The 18,369-nt window shown below is 45.1% G+C and overlaps 1 protein-coding gene across 4 annotated transcripts in view; it reads right to left on the bottom strand.

The window, feature by feature from the left end:
* Positions 1-18,369, bottom strand: part of RAB3IL1 (RAB3A interacting protein like 1) — an 82,199-nt gene that overhangs the window by 48,146 nt on the left and 15,684 nt on the right. The window lies entirely within an intron of this gene.

The following is an 18,369-nucleotide window of genomic DNA, read 5'->3' as shown; positions in this document are numbered from 1 at the left end:
CCTGGAACCAGTGCCAGGACAAGGTCATCTAGAGCCCAGGGTGAACATGCAAAACTGCACCCCCTTCCAAGATGTATAAGCATTGTATTGGCAAAAATCCCCCCACAAAACACTGAGCACTAATCTCCAAGCTTACTATCAAAAATAAATTCTCCCTCCTCCCAGTACAAATCTGGCCCCTGCTGAAATCCCCCCTCTCAGCACAAATCTCACCCACCCCCCAACTTAAATGCTAACTCCCAACAAAAATTCACCCCTCCTTGCACAATTCCCCTCCTAGTACTGTACACATCTTCTCCCACCACTTCAAATCCCCCCAGCATAAATTCCCCCTAAATCCCCCCCTCCTAGCACAAATATTCCCCCCTTCCCTCCTCCCAACAGAAATCCCCTAAATCACCAGTCTTAGCACCTCCCCCCCAAAATTTCCCCTCCTAAAACAATACAGTAAAACCTTGGCTTGCGAGCATAATTTGTTCCAGAAACATGCTTATACTCCAAAGCACATGTATATCAAAGCAAATTTCCCCATAAGAAATAATGGAAACTGAAATGATTCGTTCCACAACCATTTATTCATAAGTCCTTCAGTTTATAGTCCATATAAAAAGATTATAGCAATGATATAGGTTGTGTAACCATAAAATGCCCATCCACAAATGGCAGCCTCCACAAGGGGATTAGAAGTAAAATCCAGCAGGAGCTCCAGAGTATAAAAGAGAAGAGAGGCGCCTCTAAGTGTAGCAATATGGTTACATCTAATGAAGGTACAACATTTAGCAACTCACATGGTTGATGATTAAAATAGGTACATCTAAGTATGCAGGCATCCGGGGAAAAGCTGTCCACATAAACCATCCCCCACACCGCCGGCTCTCACTGATGTCAGTCTGCAATCGTGACCTGGAAGACTACTCTGCAGTAGAGCGATTGAACTGCTCGTGAAATCACAGCGTGGAAGGGATGACGTCGATGGTGGTGAGGAGGATGGTCTATGTGGACAGCTTTACCCCAGATGTCTGCATACTTAGATGTGCCTGTTTTAATCATCAACCATATGAGTTGACAAATGTTGTACCTTCATCAAATGTAACAATATTACTACACTTAGAGGAGCCTCTCTTCTCTTTTATACTCATTTGTGTCAGTTATACTCAGCTGTGATGCTACTTGTATATCAAGACATCGCTTGTATATCAAGTCAAAATGTATTCAAAAATTTTGCTTGTCTTGCAAAAGGCTCTCAAACCAAGTTACTGTCAAACCAAGGTTTTACTGTACTTATCCCCTGCCGCCCCACAAATTCCCCTTTCCAACACAAATCCCCTCCCCTCAACCTTCCTGTGCCCCCCCCCAACTTTACATGATACCACAGTGCCCAGGACAGCTGCCCCTCCTTCCCACCCCCTGTCCCGACCCTGCCTTAAACTCCCAAAAAACGTGGTCTATTATGAAATACTTACTTAAGCTTCTGAAGCCAAACTTGAGTATACCTTTCTGCCTCACACACATCACTATTGATCAGTGAGGATGCTCATCACAGTGATAGAGCAATAGTGAGGTGCTGCACTGGCTTTGTCCAATGAGCTGTTTAGATTGCCAAAATGAGATTATATCTAGGCTTACACTTTGCATGTGATACTTCCAAAATACTCTTCATCCATTTATGAAGTACCAAGTACAATATATAAGTGCCGTACCCTTTCCGTTTAAAAAAGATTAAAAAAAAAAAAACACATAAAGTCTGCAGGCAATAAGGCATCAAAGGAAAAGGGTACATAAACTTTTACAACACAGAGGCTTAAAATATATTTAAAAAAATAAAAGTGCAGCTGTTGCCCATAGCAGTTTATTAGATTTCGAATACAAGTTACAAACCAGCTAAAGCTTAAACTTTCACATTTATGATACATTTCAGTCTGTAAACAATTCATAGTTCCTAGTCAGTCAATAATGGTCAGAGACAAAGGAAAATGTTTTGGTCTAGCCCCTTTTAAAAACTTGCCAGCATTTAACATGAAAGCCTATGGCAATGGCGGCTGGTGCTCAAAATTTTTTTTTTTTGGGGGGGGGGGGGCAAAACAAACTGAAAAATTAAACTGTTAGTAATGCAGGACTGTAAATAGACATTTATCAGGTGATTATGTATCAAATGCAGCTTCACTGTGCCCATCAATTGCAGCCTCAGCGTGCCTGTCATATGCAGCCTCACTGTACCCATCATATGCAGCCTCACTGTGCCCATTAATTGCAGCCTTACTGTGCCCTTCTCAGTAGGCCAATCACATCCACATTTCAAGTTAAAGAAAATAAAACCACTTAACTTAAGGTGTCCTCATCAGAGCCACCTTTTACATCAGATGTCCTTTACAGCAGGTGCCCTCCTTTACATCAGGCATCCCAAACAGAGTCCCCCTTTAAAACAGGTGTCCCCATCAGCATCCCTCTATACATCAGCTGTCCTCATCAGAGTCCCCCTTTACATCAGGTGTCCAAAATAGAGTCCCCCATTACAGCAGGTGCCTCTCTTTACATCAGGTGTCCCAATCAATATCCCCCTTTACAACAGGTGTCCCCATTAGCATCCCCCTATACATCAGGTGTCCCCATCAGTATCCCCCTATAAATCAGATGTCCCCCTCAGAGTCCTCCTTTACTGTACATCAGATGTCCCCATCAGAGTCCCCCTTTACATCTGATGTCCTCACCAGAGTCCCCCTTCAGATCAGGTGTCAGCATCAGAGTCACCCTTTATAGCAGATGTCACCATCAGAGTCCCCCTTTACAGCAGATGTCACCATCAGAGTCCCCCTTCACATCAGATGTCCCCATCAGAGTCCCTCTTTACAGCAGATGTCCGCATCAGAGTGCCCCCTTACATCAGATGCCACCTTTAGAGTCCCCCTTTACACCAGATGTCCCCCTCTCCCCCTCTTGTACTCACAGCGCTCACAGCAAGTCAATAAAGATGCAATCAAAAATTAATATCAATAAAAATGTAAAAAATATAAACATGAAGATATATAGGTGTGCAATTCCTCAATAAAAAAATATTACATGTGCAAATAAATGTCAAAATATAATAATGAATCAATATTCCATATAATACAGTCCAGTGCAAAAAGGTGTTGATAAATAAATAGTCTCTTTAAATGTGCAAACAAGGTAAATAAAGTGTCCAAGTGCAAAATAAATTCCAGGTGATGTGATCACACTTATAGCCCCCTTCTTTTTTCTTTTTTCAATCCACACAGTGTGCCCAGCCTCTCACCTCTAAGAAAGACCCCAATGGGTCTAAGCAAGCATCTATACAATCTTCAGTGGCAATCTCCTCTTTGTTTGGAAATGACACGGCTGTGGCTGTAGACACTGGAGGCTCCTCTCCTGTATGGTTCCCGTCCTTAAGACCTCTCTCCAACTCTCCCCCCATTCAGGGGTCATGTGTAGGGATAAAAGGAATTTCCATAGTGACTTTTTCAAGGGTCACGTGATTGTGACGCAATGCGTAAGGCGGAGTCGGGTTACGTCATTTCCGGCCGAGCTCGGAAGTCCTTGTTTTAACGCTGTTCAATGCTTCATGTTTGACATGTGAGTTGTTACTTTTAAAATAAAATACTTTTATTGAAATACTACACTGTGGAAATTCCATAGTCAGATGCTGAATACAAAGGCCAGCCAGACAGTGGGGTTAATTTACTAAAACTGGAGAGTGCAAAATCTGCTACAGCTGTGCATGGTAGCCGATCAGCTTGTAACTTCAGCACCTCTAAGGCCTATAAAGTTTGTGAGTAGGGTTAGGTAGTATTCTGTGCCTTACTTATGGTTTAAAAGATTCTAGACTACTGGTAGAAAGGGTCTTTTATTTGGTGTGGAGTGGCCTGGCACATTATATTAAAACCTCAATAAAAATCCTAAACACCTAGGAGAGTAGACTGGCCCAGTTAAGTGTCTTTTGGAGGCTTAATTTTTAGTTTTTGCTGAAGTCTTTACAATGGGACTACGGATCTACAAAGTGCTAAAGAGTTTGTCCCTCAGCTATTCGGAAGAACATCTGGAACCCTTTGTTACTCTTAAGCCGCGTACACATGAGCGGAATGTCCGACAGAAAAAGTCAGATGGAAGCTTTTCATTGTCTATTCCAATTGTGTGTATGCCTCATCGGACTTTTTTTTCGAAAATTCTGACGGACCTAGAAATGGAACATGTTCTAAATATTTCCGACAGAACCAATTCCTATCGGGAAAACCGATCGTCTGTATGCTGTTTTGACGGACCAAAAACAACGCATGCTCTGAAGCAAGTATGAGACGGAAGCTATTGGATACTGGCTATGGAACTTCCTTTTTCTAGTTCCGTCGTACGTGTTGTACGTCACCTCGTTGTGGACGGTCGGACTTTGGTGTGACCGTGTGTATGCAAGACCGCTTGAGCGGAATTCCGTCGGAGAAACTTTCGGAGTTTATTCCGACGGCAAAACCGGTGGTGTGTACGCGGCATAATCCTCATTCCTCATGCACACAAAAAAAAAATGGCAAAAAAGACAACTTTTTGGATTGTGTGTATTCTGCAATGCAACACTTTGGAACTATCCTCCCTTCACTGCTCAAGAAGCGCGATCTCTGTTGATTTTCAAAATACATCTGCATACACACATTCAGCCTCGTCTCTCATTGACTTCACACCTCTCCCATTTAGGTAATAAACTATAAAATGTATCAAGCTCTCTAGTTCCATGGGAGACGTTACTATACACATTTGTTTTTGTTATGTATTGTAATATGGATTTGGCTGCTATAGGCATTAGCTCAGAGTTTTTTATGTTTGTAAAACTAATAGTGCTCAGCTTGCCTTTAAGGTCACTTTTTTTTGGGAGGAGGAAAAATAAGTTAGCAGAGAGGGTCCTACACAAGCCAAGGCCGCAATTTGGCTAATTTACTACAAGAATAGGATTCTTCTGTTTAACTTTATTTATAACATGGGGGTATCCTGTAGTTCACAGAACTGAGCAGGGCCAAAAACAGTTTTTGATATTGCAGTACAGCACAAGCAGTGTGTACAGGAGGTTAGAAATTCACTGGATTTTAGCAGGATTAATAGGTAATTTTTTTGTATTTATTGAACAGATATAGCAAATTTATTCATAAGAAACAGACCAAACTAGAAAATGCATTTCCTTGAGGAAAATGCGTGGGAATGCTGAATAGCTGAATTGCTAAAACGGCCCCCATCAAAACTGCCCCCATCATACTGCCATCAAAACTGCCCCATCAGAATTGCCCCATCAAAATTGTCCCCATCAAAACTGCCCCATCATATTGCCACCATCAGAATTGCCCCATCAAAACTGCCCCATCATATTGCCACCATCAAAACTGCCAAATCAGAATTGCACCATGAAAACTGCCCCATCATATTGCCACCATGAAAACTGCCCCACCATATTGCCACCATGAAAACTGCCCCATCATATTGCCATCAAAACTGCCCCATCAGAATTGCCCCATCAAAATTTGCCCCATCAAAATTGTCCCCATCAAAACTGCCCCATCATATTGCCACCATCAAAACTGCCTCATCAGAATTGCCCCATCAAAACTGCCCCATCATATTGCCACCATCAAAACTGCCCCATCAGAATTGCCCTATCAAAATTGCCCCATCATATTGCCACCACCAAAACTGCCCCATCAGAATTGCTCCATCAAAACTGCCCTATCAGAATTGCCCTATCAAAACTACCCCATCATATTGCCACCATCAAAACTGCCCCATCAGAATTGCCCCATCAAAACTGCCCCATCATATTCCTCTATTATAAATCAGTACATGGTGTGTCTGTCCCCTCCCCCGGGCTCTGTAATCAGAGCTGAGATGCTCCAGCCACCTCCCCCCCTGTGTATAACAGAAGCTTTGGTAACCATGGCAACAAAAGCAACACAGTACACTCTGATTAATGGCTAAAATTTCCTGAAATGACCTCTAAACAAAAAGCTTTTTCACAAAAACTGTAAAAGATATCAAACTGAAAAGATATAGCCAGATAGCTGAATATTTTGTGAACATTTTAAAGTTTGTTTGGCGTCTGTAGGTGAAATTATGAAGGAGCTGAAACTTTTGGGAGCGGAAGAAGATTTTAAGGATCTGAAGCATGCAGCTATTGACTTCAATGTTAAAAAAAAGTGATAAAAAGCTTAATATTTTAAAAAGTATAAATGGTAGAAAAAAAGGTGAAAAAGTCCCATCATCAGCTGAAAGAGACGAACATTTTAATAGTTGGATGGTTTTGATAGCTGAAAGTATGCAGAAGTTACGCAGAACCACAAAACGTACGGAATAAAATTAATATAAATAAATAAAAAAAGAATAACAATAGTGGGACTGCTAAAGCACTCCCACTAATAAATAAAATCGAATAACAATAGTGGGACTAAGGCTCGATTCACACAGGGGCAACACGACTTCAACGCGACTTTGCAACGCGACTTTAACCCGACTTCAACACGACTTGTGGATCCGACTTTCAATGAACGGGGATCCGACTTGGATCCCCGCCACTGTGTTTGGTATGAGGGAACTCCGCGCCAAATTTTAAATAAAAATCCGGCATGGGTTCCCCCCCCCAGGGGCATACCAGGCCCTTGGGTCCGGTATGGATCTTGAGGGGAACCCCCCTACGCCGAAAGGACGGCGTGGGGGGTCCCCCCAATCCATACCAGACCCTTATCCGAGCACGCAGCCCGGCCGGACAGGAATGGGGGTGGGGACGAGCGAGCGCCCCCCCCCCCCCTCCTGAGCCGTACCAGGCCGCATGCCCTCAACATGGGGGGGGTTGGTGCCTTGGGGGAGGGGGGCGCGCTGCGGCCCCCCCACCCCAAAGCACCTTGTCCCCATGTTGATGAGGACAAGGGCCTCTTCCCGACAACCCTGGCCGTTGGTTGTCGGGGTCTGCGGGCGGGGGGGCTTATCGGAATCTGGGAGCCCCCTTTAATAAGGGGGCCCCCAGATCCCGGCCCCCCACCCTATGTGAATGAGTATGGGGTACATGGTACCCCTACCCATTCACCTAGGGGAAAAAAGCGTCAATAAAACAAACAGTACACAGGTTTTTTAAAATAATTTATTAGGCAGCTCCGGGATCTTCTTCCGACTTCGGGGGTCCTCTTCCGACTTCGGGGGTCTCTCCGCCGTCTTCTCCCGGTGTCCGCATCTTCTGCCGGCTCCTCCGCTATCTTCTGCAGCTCAATTGCTAGCGGTGGTCCGGACTTCTGCCTTCTTCTTTTCTTCCAGAGATGTTGACACGACGCTCTCTCCAGCTGGAATGGTCTCTGAACGCTCCGCAACGGACTTATATAGGCGGTGACCCCGCCCCCTTATGAGGTCACTGTCCCAGGGCATGCTGGGGCTGTGCCGTCATAAGGGGGCGTGGTCATCACCCGGTGACCACGCCTCCTAAAACGTCACAGACCCAGCATGCCCAGGGACTGTGACGGCATAAGGGGGCGGGGTCACGGCCTATATAAGTCCCTTGCAGAGCGCACAGAAACCATTCTGGCTGGGGAGAGCGTCGTGTCAACATCTCTGGAAGAGAAGAGGGAAGAAGATGATCCAGAGGTCCGGACCACCGCTGGCAAAAGAGCGCCAGAAGATAGCGGTGGAGCCGGCAGAAGATGCGGACACCGGGAGAAGACGCCGGAGAGACCCCCGGAGTCGGAAGAAGATCCCGGAGCTGCCTAATAAATTATTTTAAATACCTGTGTACTGTGTTTTTTATTGACGCTTTTTTCCCTAGGTGAATGGGTAGGGGTACCATGTACCCCATACCTATTCACATAGGGTGGGGGGCCGGGATCTGGGGGCCCCCTTATTAAAGGGGGCTCCCAGATTCCGATATGCCCCCCGCCCGCAGACCCCGACAACCAACGGCCAGGGTTGTCGGGAAGAGGCCCTTGTCCTCATCAACATGGGGACAAGGTGCTTTGGGGTGGGGGGGCCGCAGCGCGCCCCCCTCCCCCAAGGCACCAAACCCCCCATGTTGAGGGCATGCGGCCTGGTACGGTTCAGGAGGGGGGGGGCGCTCGCTCGTCCCCACCCCCATTCCTGTCCGGCCGGGCTGCGTGCTCGGATAAGGGTCTGGTATGGATTGGGGGGGACCCCCCACGCCGTTTTTTCGGCGTAGGGGGTTCTCCTCAAGGTCCATACCAGACCCAAGGGCCTGGTATGCCCCTGGAGGGGGAACCCATGCCGGATTTTTATTTAAAATTTGGCGCGGAGTTCCCCTCAAGATCATTTGAGCACAAGTCGCATGCCGAAGTCGGATCATGCGAGACGGCGATCCGACTTCAATGATAGTCAATAGGCTGAAGTCGGATCAAAGTCGGATCCAAGTAGTACAGGGAGTACGCTCTGAAGTCGGAGCGACTTCAGTAGTGTCTATTAAGACGCTCCCATGCACTGTAATGTGAATCTCTTTCTGGGGCGACTTGGGGCGACTTGAGGGCTTACAAGTCGGATCCCAAGTCGCGGTAGTGTGAACCGAGCCTAAAGCAGTCCCACTAATAAAAGCGGTTTATTGTCGGTTGGTGGCATGCTCTCACTTAGGGCTTCTAATAACATAAAATAACTGATAACTCAGAAACAAAAGTGTGACAGTTTGGTTATTGACAAAGGAGTTAGGAAATACCCATTCACTACAGATTTTGCAACCTTTTTACCCCAGAGAAATCCTCTATTTTCAATTCCAAGAAACCCCTACTAAAATAAATCCACAGGGGGTCATTTGGAAAATGCCTATCCATTGGTGGTCAGTGGGAAGAATACCCCCCTTTCAGTGGTGTTTGGAATGCCACTTACAGAGAGCTAAAAAGATCATTGGTGTCATGCTGCTGGCTCTACCAAGTGATGTTGGCCGTGGAACTATGCAGACACCACCAGTTGGAAGAGCAATCACCTTTAGTTCAAGGAACCTCTTGCAACCTCTGGAGGAACCCTATGTTCCAAGGAACCCTGGCTGAGAATGCCTACACAACAGTAAAGATAGAGGCTGGCAGGTTATACAAACTCCTGGTGTCTATGAAGGCTTGAGATATGAAAGATAAAATGCACTTACAGTACAAAGTAGTGACCTGATCAGAACATGTAACTAGGTAAATCAACTCCCAATAGAGGACAGGTACAGATACATCAACTATCACTACTGGAAGAGGTTTAGCAGTTTACCCCCTGGTCTTCTCAATGTCATTTACATATTTTTCCACCACTGCTTGCTATCTCTTTCTTTGCCGCCTTTACAGAAGTATTAGTTGTTGCATCCGTACAGTGACCTGACGTCTGATGGAAGTTAATTTACTAGTTTACATGCCTGTAGCATGTCGTATTTGCAATTTATCTTTCTTTTATCGTTTAAAGGGTGTTAAGGTAATGCAATAAGGCTGATTTACCATAGGAGTTAAACATAGTGTTACATTTATTCTCATTTTGATACCACATCCTAGTAATGAAGACTATTGTAACAATTACGCCAAATTGGGACTTTAAAGTTGCCATAAAATTTGATGTACCAAAACATACAAAAAATGTTTTTTTAACAATATACAATCCTGTAAAATTATAGAAAATTGTCATAAAAAATTGGGTATACTAGCAATAACACAAAAAATATACATTACTTAGTGTTCATATACATTTACCCCTCAGAGTTTTGGGAAAAACATTGTAACATTCAAGGCAAACAGAAATCTATCTCGCAAATTTACTTTGACTGTGAGATTGTAACACCTTTCGTAGATCTTGTCTGCTTCCTCAGACCGGATATACATACAGTATAAAATACAAATTGTTTAAAGTAGAATTCCAGCTACAACCTAACTAATCTTAAAAATGCTCCTTCATTCCTCCTAACACCTTTGTTGACTAACTGTGTAAGAAAAATCTGTATACTTACCTATTTTCAGACTGATCTGGTCACATTATCTGGCTCCCCTCTGTCAGCCAGCGCCAGCTGCAGGGGAGAGGAGGGAGCACCAAAAATAGATGGACCATAGTAAACCTGTGGGTGGTGCTTACTGCACCTATAGGCGGACAGGGAGAGAGCGCTCGCTAGTGCCCAAAGGCAGGCTGAGGCTGTTAGTTAATGCAAATAACAGAGAGCAGTACTCCATTTTAAACTTCTCCATACAGGCATAATTAACTCTTTGTAATCCATGGCTCAACTTCTTTAACACTTTATATTGTACCCTACAGACAACAGTTCCTCATTATAGTTCCTCATTATACAGTGCCTTAAAAAGTATTCATACCCCTTAAAATTTACCACATTTTGTCATGTTACAACCAAAAACATCAATGTATTTTATTGGGATTTTATGTGATAGACCAACACAAAGTGGCACATAATTGTGAAGTGGAAGGAAAATGATAAATGGTTTTTAAAATATTTTACATATAAATATCTGAATAGTGTGGCGTGCATTTGTATTCAGCCCCCCTGAGTCAATACTTTGTAGAACCGCCTTTCGCCGCAATTACAGCTGCAAGTCTTTTTGGGGATGTCTCTACCAGCTTTGTACATCTAGAGAGTGAAATTTCTGCCCATTCTATTTTTCAAAATAGCTCAAGCTCTGTCAGATTGGATGAAGAGTGTCTGTGAACAGCAATTTTCAAGTCTTGTCACAGATTCTCAATTGGATTTAGGCCTGGGCTTTGACTGGGCCATTCTAACACATGAATATGCTTTGATCTAAACCATTCCATGGCTGTATGTTAAGGGTTGTAGTCCTGCTGGAAGGTGAACCTCTGCCCCAGTGTCAAGTCTTTTCCAGACACTAACAGGCTTTTCTTCTAAGATTGTCCTGTATTTGGCTCCATCCATCTTCCCATAAGCTTCCCTGTCCCTGCTGAAGAAAACATAATGCTGCCATTACCATGTTTGGTGTGTTCAGTGCAATGTACAGTGTTAGTTTTCCGCCACAAATAACGTTTTTCTTTTAGGCCAAAAAGATCAAATTTGGTCTCGTCTGACAAGAGAACCTTTTTTCCACATGTTTGCTGAATCCCCCACATGGCTTCTCACAAACTTCAAATGGGACTTCTTATGGCTTTCTTTCAACAATGGCTTTCTACTTGCCACTCTTCCATAAAGACCAGGTTTGTGGAGTGCACAACTAATAGTTGTCCTGTGGACAGATTCTCCCACCTGAGCTGTGGATCTTTGCAGCTCCTCCAGAGTTACCATGGGCCTCTTGGCTACTTCTTTGATTAATGCTCTCCTTGCCCGGTCTGTCAATTCAGGTGGACGGTCATGTCTTGGTAGGTTTGCAGTTTGCCATACTCTTTCCATTTTGGGATGATGTATTGAACAGTGCTCCATGAGATGTTCAAAGCTTGGGATATTTTGTTATAACCTAACCCTGCTATAAATTTCTCCACAACTTTATCCTTGACCTGTCTGGTGTGTTCCTTGGCCTACATGATGTTGTTTGTTCACTAAGGTTCTCTAACAAACCTCTGAGGGCTTTACAGAACAGCTGTATTTATACTGAGATTAAATTACACAGGTGGACTTTATTTACTAATTAGGCTGCTTCTGAAGGCAATTGGTTCCACTAGATTTGCCGTCTCAGATTTGCTGTCTCAGCCAATGAGGAGGGAAAGTCCCGGGCAGCGGAGACACTCCTACAACATCGCTGGATCAAGATGGGCTCAGGTAAGTATTAGGGGGGCAGACGTGGTGCTGCTGCACACAGAAGGCTTTTTATCTTAATACATAGAATGCATTAAGATAATAAACCTTCTGAATTTACAACCACTTTAAGATTAGTTAGGTAGAAGGGGCGTGGCGTCTGCCCGAAGAGCTCCGTGCTAATCATCTAATAGCTCCTGATACACCACTCATTTTTAGCTGCAACGGCATCCAGCGGCTTTTCCTGGTGACCTAGATCCCTTGGCAGTAGCAATTATGTCCGCAAAGGTTCGGGGAAAGACACACACTGTGCAGAAGCCTCAGAAGCAGGGTAAGGGGCAGGCTGCAGGCTCTCCGGGCACCATCTTGGGCTCTTTTCCGGAGCACAGCACGGAGGGAGGAAGGAGCAGAGTCCAGCAAGTTCACCTGTAGCCATGGCATCTACTGCGGAGGAGATCATGGTTCCGCTATCCCCTGAACTGCTGGAGGATTCCCCAGAGGCTATAACTAAAGCCCATCCTGGCAGCAATTGAAGGATTTAAATCCATGCTCATGGTGAGGGTGGAACATCTGAATGCACCCTCATCCGCCATGACTTAGATAAGTTTAGGGTGAGACTCACGGAAGCTGAGGGTCGCATAAGCAATGTGGAGGACATGCAAGGCACTCAATCCGCGCAGATCACTGAACTGCAGTCCCTGGTCAACACGCTAGTTCATAAAGTGGATGATGCTGAGAACAGGCAGAGATGCAATAATATACGCGTGGTGAGACTGCCGGAAGGCCCGGAGGGCTCCCAACCCGCTATTTTTGCCGAATCCTTGTTTAAAATGTTGCTGAACTTACCCGATATGCCACCCACATATGTACCGGGATCCAGAATTACCATACGAAAACACGAAAGTAATGTTATTCCCGGACTTCTCGGCTGAGGTACAGAAACACCGCAGATCGTTCAATGAGGTGCGACGCCGGCTGAGAGATAAAGATATCAAGTACAGTACGCTCTACCTAAGCAGATTGAGGATCCCGTAAAAAAGGCACCGTGCGTTTCTTTGATACACCTATGGAGGCCAGCGACTGGATCGATGGGCTGTGAGTAATGGGCCGTTAGCTTTGGGCTGAAGTTGAGTTTGTTTTTTCCCCTTTTTTTGTGTTTTTTATTTTTTCCTTTTTTCTTCCTTTAACTGTTTGGCCTGTTCTGGACTTTCAGGTTCGCTCAGGGGGGTGGGGGGTGGGGGGGGGGAGTTGGGGGATTGAGTCCTGCACCTACAACATGCAACTACGACGTGAGCAGATGTTGCTGTTGGACTGGGTTTACGTTTTTAACCCTGCTCACCCCCTAATGAGTCTATAGACAATCCTGGAGGAAGGTGGGGGGGTTTGTTCCCTCCATACGGGAGACCTGGCGGGTGTCCGTTGCTGAGGCATGGAGCGATAAAGGCATGAACACTGTGTCTTCAGATTGACGGACTCTGGAAAAGTTTTGTTATTTTTGGTTTTTGTCATTTTGTTGTGTAAAAAACTTTTCTATGGTCATGCTTTCATGGAACTTTTTTGGACAGTTTTTGGGTAAAAGCTGCATGTACGTTTTGTTTTTGTTTGCTACACAGCAGCAGGGATTTACAGGGGTTTTTGTGGTTTTTCTTTTGATAGATGCAGCTTTCCATACTGATCTTCTAATTTTACTAGGGCTCTTGTGCACTCATGACGCGCATAGGCCTCAATCCTACCTTTTTCTTATAATGCTGGTACATTGCATGATGTGTATTAAGATGGAATGTAATTATGGCAGTATCAATGGTTAATCTGGTCTCTTGGAACGTCAGAGGCCTGAATGACAAATTCCACTGAGCTCTGATGTTCCAATACTTAAAGATTAGCATGCCACATGTGGTGTTTTTGCAGGAGACACATTTGGATGGGAGCAGGGTGCTGGCCTTGCGGAGGGCCTGGATACAACAAGCGCTGCACGCAACCTACTCCACTTATGCTAGAGTAGTTTCAATCCTGATTAGCAAGGCGGTACCCTGCACCATACATCATGTCATCTCTGATCCCGGGGGACGTTTCTTAATTGTCATAGCTGATATCGGTGCATGCAAGATGGTTCTGGTGAATGCCTATATACCTCCTCCTTTCCAGGTACAGGTGCTATATGACCTGCTAGGTAAATTGGCACCGTATGTGCATCTACCCCTTATCATAGCAGGGGACATCAATGCAATATTATCAACTGCATTGGATTCCTCTAATGTAACTAGAGTGGCATCTGCTGACCTTTCTGCCTGGGCGGATACGGCTTCCTTGACAGAATTGTGTGATGGAAAAACCCCACTACTAGGAGCTTCTCGCATCTCTCTAAAACTCATGGGTCTAATACGGACCTAAAACTCTTCACAAAGATCATCTCCACCAGACTACAACACCACCTCACTTCACTTATACACCTAGTTTAAGTCGGTTTCGTCCCAACTAGGGAAGCTAGAGACAACACGATTAAAGTCCTCAATTTACTACATGTGGCTAACAGTACCAAGACCCCATGCGTCTTTCTTGGAACAGACGCCGAAAAAGCATTTGACCGGGTTAGCTGGAGGTTCATGTTTGCAACGCTAAAACACATAGGATTAGGAGACAAAATGATCAATTGGATTACCGCAATTTATTCAGACCCAACGGCAAGAGTAAGAGCTAATGGGGTAATCTCGGAGGCCTTTCCAATTACTAATGGGACTCGTCAGGGATGCCCATTGTCACCGCTGCTCTTCGCGTTGTCCCTAGAGCCATTCCTATGTCACATTAGGATGAACCCAGACATTACCGGTGTAGAAGTTAATAAAGAACAATTTAAAATCTCCGCATATGCAGACGATCTGATGTTTTCCCTCACAAACCCAACCATCTCTCTCCCCAACCTCATGAAAGAATTTCACACATACGGTCAACTTGCTAATTTGAGAATTAACTTTAGTAAGTCAGAAGCGATGGGCCTGGGAATACCTCAACCACAACTCACACATCTTCAAACTAGTTTCCACTTAAAATGGTCCACTACAGCCCTGAAATACTTGGGTACACACATACCTCCGACATTCTCCCAACTGTTCAAGGTTAACTTTCCCCCCCTTTTAAAAAAGGTCCAACAATTGCTAGATAAATGGAATGGGGGTCTGCATTCTTGGTTTGGCCGCTGCAACATCCTTAAAATGACAATCCTACCCAAATTCCTTTACCTCCTGCAGACTATCCCAATGGATATACCCGCAGACTACTTTAACCAAATAGGAGCAATATTCATTAAATTTCTCTGGGAAGGGAAAAAAACGCGTCTACATCGGAAGACCCTCCCACTGCCCAAACTCTATGGAGGCCTGGCAATGCCGGAACTCCGGACCTACTATAGAGCGACCCACGTAGGTAGGCTTATCGACTGGTGCCGGGATACACATACCAAACTATGGATGCAACTTGAACAAGCACAAAGTGCGACCCCCCTACATAGAGCCCCCTGGTGCTATGCCGCCCTTCCAACAGATCTCAAACATCACCCGTTAATAGGTAACACGGTCCGAGTCTGTGCTCAACTGGTTTACTCATCTTCCCTCTTTACTCGTGACTCACCACTTCGGCCCATATTGGGTAACCCTTTATTTGAACCAGGAATGCGGGATGGGAGGTTTCGGGAGCTGAGGGAGGAGGGATTATTATTATTATTATTATACAGGATTTATATAGCGCCGACAGTTTACGCAGCGCTTTACAACATTAGGGCAGACAGTACAAGTACAATACAATTCAATACAGGAGGAATCAGAGGGCCCTGCTCGTTAGAGCTTACAATCTAGGAGGGAGGGTCAAGTGATACAAAAGGGTAATAGCTGTGGGGGATGAGCTAATGGAGAAAATAGTGCAGTTGTTAGATGGAGGCAGGATAGGCTTCTCTGAAGAGGAAAGTTTTCAGGGATCGCCTAAAAGTGGATAAAGTTGGAGACAGTCTGACAGATTGGGGTAGGGAATTCCAGAGGATGGGCGAGGCTCGGGAGAAGTCCTGGAGGCGGATATGGGAGGAGGTGATGAGGGAGCTAGAGAGCAGGAGGTCTTGGGAGGAACGGAGATGGCGATTAGGTTGGTATTTTGAGACTAGGTTAGTGATGTAGCTGGGGGCAGAGTTGTGGATGGCTTTGTAACTTATTGTTAGTATTTTGAATTTAATTCGTTGGGCGAGTGGTAGCCAATGGATGGATTGGCAGAGAGGGGTAGCAGACACTGAGCGGTTTGTAAGGTGGATGAGTCTGGCAGCAGCATTCATGATGGACTGAAGGGGGGATAGTCTGTTTAAAGGTAAGCCAATGAGGAGTGAGTTGCAGTAGTCAAGGCAAGAGATAACCAGGGAGTGAATCAGGAGCTTTGTGGTTTCATTGGTTAGAAAGGGACGTAGTTTAGAGATGTTGCGGAGGTTGAGGCGGCAAGCTTTGGAAAGTGATTGGATGTGGGGCTGAAAGGAGAGTTCAGAATCCAGGATAACACCTAGTACCCTGACATGTGGGGACGGGTGGATGGTTTTGCCATTGCTCTTGACAGAGAAGTCGGGGGAAGAGGAACGTGGGGGAGGAAATATTATAAGCTCGGTTTTGGACAAGTTGAGTTTGAGGAAGTGGATTATTGGATTATTCCAAGCCTCACATTTCAGCACTATGGGCAGATGGAGGACTACTGCGGAGCTGTCTGACCCAGAAGGACAGTTCCGTTTAGATTTTCTGAGAGCACTGCAGCTCCACCACTTTCTATGTAGCATGCCACCACCCAATGATACCAACCAAGCCCCTATGCCTATGGAAGAACTATGCACGGGGACAGGGACCTTGCTACATTCACTCTCTCTAACAAATAGCATGTTAATCGCACCACCGGGGGAATATAAATTGCAGGGCCTCATTAAGTGGGAAAGAGAACTAAACTGCCAGTTTACAACCAGCAAAACACAACACATCCTGAGGTTTTCACATAAATCCTCCCTGTGTACCAAGATTCAGGAAACAAACTATAAAATCCTCACTCACTGGTACAGAACCCCAGCATCGCTTAACACGATCTTCCCCTTGGCGTCAGAAGTGTGTTGGAGATGCCAAGAGGGAAAAGGCACACTCCTCCATATTTTCTGGTCCTGCTCCAAGATCCAGAACTTCTGGAGAGAAGTCCGCCAGATAACCCAAAAATTTACAGACTGCAATGTACCGGATGACCCGGCGTACTTCCTTCTTCATGCTACTGACACCCCTGCACGGATTTACAAGAAATCAGTTGTATGCCACTTATTAGACGCAGCAAAGGCTTGCATCCCACTCTTTTGGAAGTCCCCTCACACACCGACCATAGCCTTCTGGCTCCAAAAAGTTGAAGAAATAAACCAGATGGAGGACTTAATCCTCACAAGCCAAAACAGACAAGAAGCGTACTCCAAAACTTGGCAATTATGGAATATTTTCAAGTATTCAGAAGAGGGACAGGCCCTCCAAGGCCGGTGATGTTATGCTGCAACCTGTGTTTAGGAATGATATATGATAGGTGAAAGCCAACATACATGTTCGTGAATTACTAACCTGGTTTCCACCCCCCCCTTGTATACCCCCCCATCCCCCCCCCTTTTTTACCCTTAACTACCCCCCCTCTTTTCTTTTTCTGTTCTGTGTGGGCTCCGCCCACTACTAACCTGCTATCTTTTCCCTAGGTATTCTTTCCTTTTCTCAAAAAAATAATAAAATGAACAGGGAGCCGCTCACAATGGGAGCATGATATCCTGACACACCATAATCAAACACAAGACACACCGACAGATTGAGTGCCAGTACCAATAAGACAATCAATACTGTTATATCTTTCCCTGCCATTCAAGTTTATAGAAAAGAGATGACTCTTGTACCATTTTACTATTGAATTATATATTGAAATTAATGTATTTGTACCTTTGCCTGTCCTGCTGTTAAATGTAACCATACTATTGTTGTATGTCCCGGTGAACCGGTTCTCTGATATAAATAAACAATTAAAAAAAAAAAACTCATGGGTCTTCATCCAGGGTTGATATGGCATTTGCAAATGCGCTGATGTTACAATTAGTGGGGGGGCTAGGTATTTAGCAGTAGGCATATCGGACCATACACCACTATCTGTGCATATTGGCACTTCCTCAGCATGCAGGGGGGGGGGGGGGGGGGGGGGCGTGGAGGTTGAACCCTGGCTGGCTAGAGGTTGAAGAGGTGTCTTCCCAGGTGGCGACACATTTTGCTGGTTACTGGACCGAAAACCTCGGTTCTGCTAATCTACCTATGGTATAGGATGCGTTTAAAGCTTGCATGCGGGGACACTACATTTCAGCCATTAAACAGGCACATAGGACGCATAACAGGAAGGAACAAGAATTACAAGATAGAGAGAGGATATGTGAGCTGGCTCATGCCACTGATCAGTCTGACGTGACATATGCGGACTTGTTGGAGGCACGACGCACGCTGGCACTACGCTTTGCTGAATTGACACATACATCTAAGGCAAAAAGTGCTTAGTTCATTTTTGAACAGGGGGATAAAAATGGCAAATTGCTAGCGATGCTGGTGGTGGATCAGAGGATACAGACGAATATACTCTGCATTAGAAATGGTCAAGGGGACATTCTCACTACTCCAACGGAG

The sequence above is a fragment of the Aquarana catesbeiana genome, linkage group LG11 (assembly GCF_042186555.1).
Source record: "Aquarana catesbeiana isolate 2022-GZ linkage group LG11, ASM4218655v1, whole genome shotgun sequence".
NCBI lineage: Eukaryota > Metazoa > Chordata > Amphibia > Anura > Ranidae > Aquarana > Aquarana catesbeiana.
The sequence above is the reverse complement of the archived record's forward strand: the minus strand, read 5'-3'. Positions and strand labels throughout refer to the sequence as shown.